Source organism: Pyrus communis, chromosome 8, assembly GCF_041283825.1.
Source record: "Pyrus communis isolate YQ-2024b chromosome 8, ASM4128382v1, whole genome shotgun sequence".
NCBI lineage: Eukaryota > Viridiplantae > Streptophyta > Magnoliopsida > Rosales > Rosaceae > Pyrus > Pyrus communis.
The window spans coordinates 9,352,890-9,360,060 of NC_142572.1; the positions used below are offsets into that span (position 1 = coordinate 9,352,890).

A 7,171-nucleotide genomic window follows, 5' to 3' on the forward strand; every position below is an offset into this window, starting at 1 on the left:
ATGCATCTTGCTGCCCACAGAAGCTAGAAACTATGATCTCAAATCTTCACATTTTCATATGTTTCCCTCATTTTATGGCTTACCTAATGAAGACCCTTTAGCTCATATTAAAGAATTTTACAATGTTGTGAGTGGTTTACCTTTGCAGGGAGTAAGTGAAGCAAATTTGAGGATGAGAGTGTTTCCTTACACCTTGAAAGATAAGGCCAAGAGTTGGTTGATGACTCTAACACCAGGTTCCCTCACTACATGGGATGCCGTGGCTAAGAAGTTCTTGGAGAAGTTCTTTTCCACTCAAAAGACAGCCACATTAAGGGGACAAATCTTCAACTTCAAACAAGATGATGGAGAACCTTTCAATGAGTGTTGGGAGCGTTTTAAAGGCCTCTTGATACAATGTCCACACCATGGGTTACCTTTTCACTTACAAATGCAAATTTTCTATGATGGACTAACCCAAACTTGTCAATCAACTGTTGATAATGCAGCAGGTGGAGCATTGAAGAAAAAGAATGCTCAAGAGTCATATAACATTTATGAGATGTTGGGGTCTAATGCTCAACACAAAGATTTAAGGGGTAAGAAAGTTGGAGTCTATGAAACAAGTTCTAATCATGAGCTTTTGTTGCAGGTAGCTAACCTAGAAATGAAGCTTGAATCCGTGCTCAACATGGTGCCAAAAGCAAATGAAGTGTGTGCCATTTGCAACATACCAAGCCATCCTACTCACCAATGTCCATCTAGGGAGGCTTATCCCGAGTATGTTCAAGAGCAAGTGAACCTAATGAATTCTTACAATCAAAGACCAAGGAATGATATGTATTCCAATACATATAACCCGAGTTGGAGAGATCATCCCAACTTTTCATGGAAGAACAACAATCCAATCCAAAATTTCCAATCAAAACCTGCCACTACCCTTGAGGATACGGTTAAGTTGTTAGCCCAAAACACTTTGCAATTCCAACATTCCACAAATAGCACTCTCCAACAACATTCAGCAGCCCTAACCAAAATGGAGACACAATTGGGGCAGATTGCAGATGCATTGAACCAAAGAGAGGTTGGGAAGTTTCCAAGCCAACCCGTGATACTCCAAAGGAACCAAGAGCACGCCAAAGCAATCACTACACTTAGAAGTGGTAAGGTTATTGATAATAGAGTTGGCAATGAAGTTACTAATGAATATGATCATGTGAATGCAGGTGTCACTCAAGGAGACAATGAGAAATCAATTGAGGAACCAAGCCATGCCACTTCCTCACTAGAAGCACCAAATCTTCACAAGGCTGAGAAACCATACACTCCACCAATACCATTCCCTGGAAGACTTGCCAAGAGCAAGCAGGATAAGTCATTCAAAGAAATTTTTGATATACTAAGCAAAGTGAATGTTAACTTACCTTTGCTTGATGTCATTAGGAACATGCCGGCATATGGGAAGTTCTTCAAGGAGTTAAATAGCTACAAAAGGAAGTATGGACCACATGAGAAGGTAGTGGTGTCTGAGAATGTGAGTGCAGTTTTGCAAAGAAAACTTCCACCAAAGCTCAAGGATCCAGGCAGTTTCTCTATCAACATCACCATAGGGGACAAGAAAGTAGAGAAGGCAATGCTTGATTTGGGTGCTAGCATCAACTTAATGCCTTATTCAGTGTACCTTCAACTAGGTTTGGGAGATTTGAAAGCCACCACCATTTCATTACAACTTGCAGACAGATCAGTTAAATATCCAAGAGGTATAGTAGAAGATATCCTAGTTCAAGTTGATAAATTAATATTGCCTGCAGATTTTGTAGTGTTGGACATGGAAGAAGCTCCTATACATGATCGTGAGTTGCCTATATTGCTTGGGAGACCCTTCATGGCCACGGCCAAGACCATCATTGATGTGCAAAATGGACTCCTCACTATGACAGTGTTAGGAGAGACAGTTCAATTCAAAGTGTTTGAATCTCTTGCTCATCCTTCTTCATCTCTTGATTGTTATGCCATTGATGTGCTTGATTCACTTGTATTCTCTAAGTTCTTGCAGGCACAATCGAATGAACCATTACAAACTGTTTTGAGTCAATCTCAAGATGAGTTTGATGAAGAAGATGCACTCATGGAAGAAGTAGCTGCCTTGGAAGCATTAGCATTGTATCCTTTGAATGTTTCACCTTTGTTAGAGCCTTTAGAACCATCAATGTCACATCTAACTCCTTCCACTGTTAAGGCACCAAAACTTGAACTTAAACCACTTCCACCACATCTAAAATATGCATATCTAGCTGAATTTGAAACTCTTCCAATTATCATAGCTTCTGATCTCACCCCAAATGAAGAAGATAAACTAATTAGGGTGTTAGAAGAGTTCAAATCAGTTTTTGGTTGGTCTATTGCAGATATCAAGGGAATAAGCCCTACCATGTGCATGCATATGATTCTTTTGGAGGAAGGGGCAAAGTCAACCCGTGAGCCACAAAGAAGACTCAATCCACACATGAAGGAGGTTGTTAGGAATGAGGTGTTGAAATTGTTAAATGTGGGGATCATATATCCCATTTCTGATAGCAAATGGGTGAGTGCTATTCAGGTGGTTCCTAAGAAGGTGGGAATCACTGTGATGAGGAATGAAAACAATGAGCTTGTGCCCACAAAGCCCACGGCCAGTTGGCGTGTTTGCACCGATTACAGGAAGTTGAATTCTAGCACTAGAAAAGATTACTTTCCTATGCCTTTCATAGATCAAATGCTTGAGAGATTGGCAGGTTACTCACATTATTGTTTTCTGGATGGATACTCAGGTTACAATCAAATTGCAATCGCTCCGGAGGATCAAGAGAAAACAACCTTTACTTGCCCCTTTGGCACATTTGCATACAGGAGAATGCCTTTTGGACTTTGCAATGCTCCAACAACATTCCAAAGATGCATGTTGGCCATCTTTTCTGACATGGTAGAAAGGTTCATTGAGGTATTTATGGATGATTTCTCAGTGTTTGGTTCCTCTTTTGATGAATGTCTTAACCATCTCTCCTTAGTACTTCAAAGATGTCAGGAAACAAATTTGGTTCTCAATTGGGAAAAGTGCCAATTTATGGTGAAACAAGGAATTGTGTTGGGACATGTAATCTCTAGCAAAGGAATGGAGGTAGACAAAGCCAAAATTGACGTCATCACCAATATGGTAGCCCTCACCACTGTGAAGGGAGTAAGAAGTTTTTTGGGCCATGCGGGTTTTTATCGTCGTTTCATTAAGAATTTTTCAATGATCACTCGTCCATTATGCAATCTGTTAGCTAAAGATGTTGTATTTCATTTTGATAAGGCTTGTATGGATGCATTCAATACTTTAAAAAATGAACTAACCTCGGCCCCTATTATTATGGCACCAGATTGGTCGTTACCTTTTGAATTAATGTGTGATGCCTCTGACTATGCTGTTGGTGCAGTTTTAGGGCAAAGGGTGAACAAGCTTCCACATGTGATCGACTATGCAAGCCGGACTCTGCATGATGCTCAACTTAACTATTCCACAACTGAAAAGAAGTTGCTTGCTGTTGTTTTTGCCTTAGAAAAGTTTAGGTCATATCTTGTGGGATCTAAAGTTATTGTGTTTTCTGATCATGCAGCCATTAGGTATTTGATGACAAAGAAGGATGCTAAACCACGCTTGATTAGATGGATACTCTTACTACAAGAGTTTGACTTGGAAATTCGAGATAAGAAGGGCAGTGATAATGTTGTGGCTGACCATTTGTCCAGGCTTAATGAAAACCATGGAGTGGGACAACCTTTGCCCCTAAATGAATCATTTCCAGATGAACAACTCTTTGTTGTTCAAGAAAAAGAACCATGGTATGCGGACTTTGTGAATTATCTTGCCTGTGGTATAATGAGAAATGACCTTTCTTTTCAGGAAAGAAAGAAGTTCCTTGCCATGGTGAAGCACTACGTTTGGGACGAACCATATTTGTTTAAATACTGCCCTGATCAAATCATTAGGAGATGTGTCCCAGAGAGTGAGCAACAAAGCATCCTAACATTTAGCCACACATTGGCATGTGGAGGCCATTTTGGTGCCAAAAAGACATCTCTAAAGGTTTTACAATCTGGTTTCTTTTGGCCTACTTTATTCAAAGATGCTTTTGATTTTTGCTCTAAGTGTGATAGGTGCCAGAAAATGGGGAACATTAGCCGAAGAAATGAGATGCCATTGAACAACATTTTGGTGGTGGAACTCTTTGATGTTTGGGGAATCGATTTCATGGGACCATTTCCATCCTCTTTTGGCTACTTATACATATTAGTGGCAGTGGATTACGTATCCAAATGGGTTGAAGCCATTGCTACAAGAACTAATGATCATAAGGTTGTGTTGAATTTTCTTAAAGATGTGATTTTTTGTAGGTTTGGAACCCCAAGAGCTATTATTAGTGATGGTGGCAGCCGTTTCTGCAACAAACCCTTTGAATCCTTAATGAAGAAGTACAACATCAACCACAAAGTGGCAACCCCGTACCATCCTCAAACCTCAGGACAAGTGGAGATTAGCAATAGGGAGATCAAGAACATTTTGATGAAGACTGTGAGCCCTACAAGGAAGGACTGGTCACTAAGGTTAAATGATGCACTATGGGCATATAGAACAGCATACAAGACCCCCATTGGCATGAGTCCTTATCGCCTTGTGTTTGGGAAAGCTTGTCATTTGCCAATGGAGCTTGAACACCGTGCATATTGGGCCATCAAGAAGTTCAACTTTGATTACAAAGATGCTGGAATAGCAAGGAAGCTCCAACTTAATGAGTTGGAAGAGCTTAGAAATGAGGCATATGAGAATGCCAAAATCTACAAGGAACGGACTAAGCTCTATCATGACAAGGCCATCCTAAGGAAGGAGTTTCACCAAGGTATGAAAGTACTTTTGTTTGACTCACGTTTAAGACTTTTTCCAGGAAAATTGAAGTCTAGGTGGGTGGGACCATTCAAAGTGCTGCAAACATTTCCCCATGGAGCTGTGGAGATAGAGAACATGAAGAATGGCACCTCTTTTAAAGTCAACGGGCAGCGATTGAAGCCATACTTGGATAAAGTGGAGGAAGAGCAAGTGTATCAAGTCGTAGATGTTCTTGAATTTACAACACCATGAACAAGCTACCATGTCTTGCCTAGACATTAAATAAAGCGCTTGCTAGGAGGCAACCTAGTGTGGTTTGTGTTCTTTCTTTATGTTGTGTTTATTTTGATACCATTCCATATTCTGTGCCTACTTGCATTGCATACAATTTTAAACATCGAGGACAATGTTTAGATTAGGTTTGGGGGTGGTTTGGAAGGTTTGTTTTGTGTTTGTGTTTGTTTGAGGTGTTAGTTTTGGTTAAGAGTGTTTTTGCATGCTAATATGAATGTATATGAGGACTATGTTTGAAAACAAACGATTGGGTTGCTATGGAAAAGAGTTGCATCTTATTGTCATTTATAAAGTTATAACTCTTGAAATTATGATCATGGAGGTACCATACTCAAATTCTGGAAGAAGAATAGTGGAGACTACCCTAGTGAGTTATTTTGAGCCTAATTGCTTCTTTGAGAGGGTTTAAAATGTTTCTACTCCTATCTTTTTCTTTCATTTTCACTTTAAATGATCTCATTAATTCTATTTCGTTTGGATGCTAAGAATCATTCTCCTTTGCAGATACCATGTATTTAGTATCATTCATGAATGAACTCAATGAGATGATGTTAGGCTATGCATGTTTAACTACTAAAAGGCTTAAATCCTACCCATGTGTGTGCTTCATCCACCCTCGTTGCAGCCAAACACTGTAGCCTAACTCTTTCATCACCCACACCATAATCTACCCATTCTAGCCCATTACAAGCCATACCTTATAGTTTGGGGTATACCAATGTGATGAAGACTAAGGGTAAATTGAGCTTAGAACAAGATTGTGGCGTGTACCAAGGACACCTATGTTGAAGAAGTTTCTAAAAATAAAAAAAAAAAGAGTCAAAGTGGATACAAGTTCCAAATCCCCTCATTTTAATGCATAGGTCCTGGACGCCAAAAACAAAGAAAAAGAAGACAAATGCAAGTGAAGAGCATGATCCTCAAGAACACTTTGGTATGCCCCAAACTCTAGTATTTCATATCACTTCTTTCGTAACCTATAACCTAAGCCTTACATTACAATCTTGAGAAATACCTAGCTGATCATTGAGGATGTATTCATGATGTGATGGTAAGTGTGTGTGTTATCTATATTCTTAGCATTTGATTCATTTCATGAGATCTACTCAGAAATTGTGCTTTCATTTCAGATTTCATATGTGAGAATTTTGATTCCCTTTGCATAATTTCACTCATATATGGTTGTGGAGAGATTAAAACCTTAGGATCTGAGTGAAAATTTTGAGTGAAATCTGTGAGGAGTAGAGTTGAGGCGAATTCTGTCTGAAGCATTTGGGTATGGTGACCTTGAAGTTGTAAGACATGGAGAAATATCTTTATACGTTACAATGGATACGATTCTTTGAAGTGGCAATCTTTTGAGTTGAATGAATGACAAAATCTTCATTGGTTCTTATTAGTTTGTTTAAAGCATGTTTTAACCAAGTTGTTTGCAGATTTTGTAAATGTTTGAGGGTGTCATCACTGTAAACCCTCAGGAGACACAACTCCTCCAACTAGGGACACCTAGGGGTTCAAAGGCTTGTTGCACATGCTCAGTGCAATCGTTTGGCCAGCGAAAGTGGTTTAGTTAGATGTTTGTATTTTGTGTGTTTTAGTTTTAAGTTTGCTCGAGGACTAGCAAAAACCAGGTTTGGGGGTATTTGATAAGTCATATTTTGCATGCATGTATATCTTTCTTATTTGGCGTTTTTGTATTGTTTTTGGATTAAACTAGTTGCATTTTACATTAATTGGTGTTAGTGTGCAGTCAAGTGTGTATTTGGATCAAAGGGAAGGCAAATGAAGTAAAAACCATTCCTTTTGGTAGCTGAGCATTATTCCAAACATGGAGAGGATTCTAGGGATTTAAATTGAAGTCCAAATGAAGAACCTAGGAGACGTTTGAATGCTGGAATTTCAGGAAATGATGTGGAAGTGTTAAGTGGTGCAATTCGGCTATATTGAGTGATTCTAAATAAAACAAGCATTGAAGTCAGATTATGTGGTTTC

At 39.2% G+C, this 7,171-nt stretch overlaps 1 non-coding gene across 1 annotated transcript; it reads right to left on the reverse strand.

Annotated features, from left to right (window-relative positions):
• Positions 1–303: 303 nt before the first annotated feature.
• LOC137714020 (small nucleolar RNA R71) lies at positions 304–414 on the reverse strand. Its single transcript, XR_011065363.1, has one exon. It is a non-coding gene; the product is annotated as a small nucleolar RNA R71 (small nucleolar RNA).
• Between the last annotated feature and the right edge of the window lie 6,757 nt (positions 415–7,171).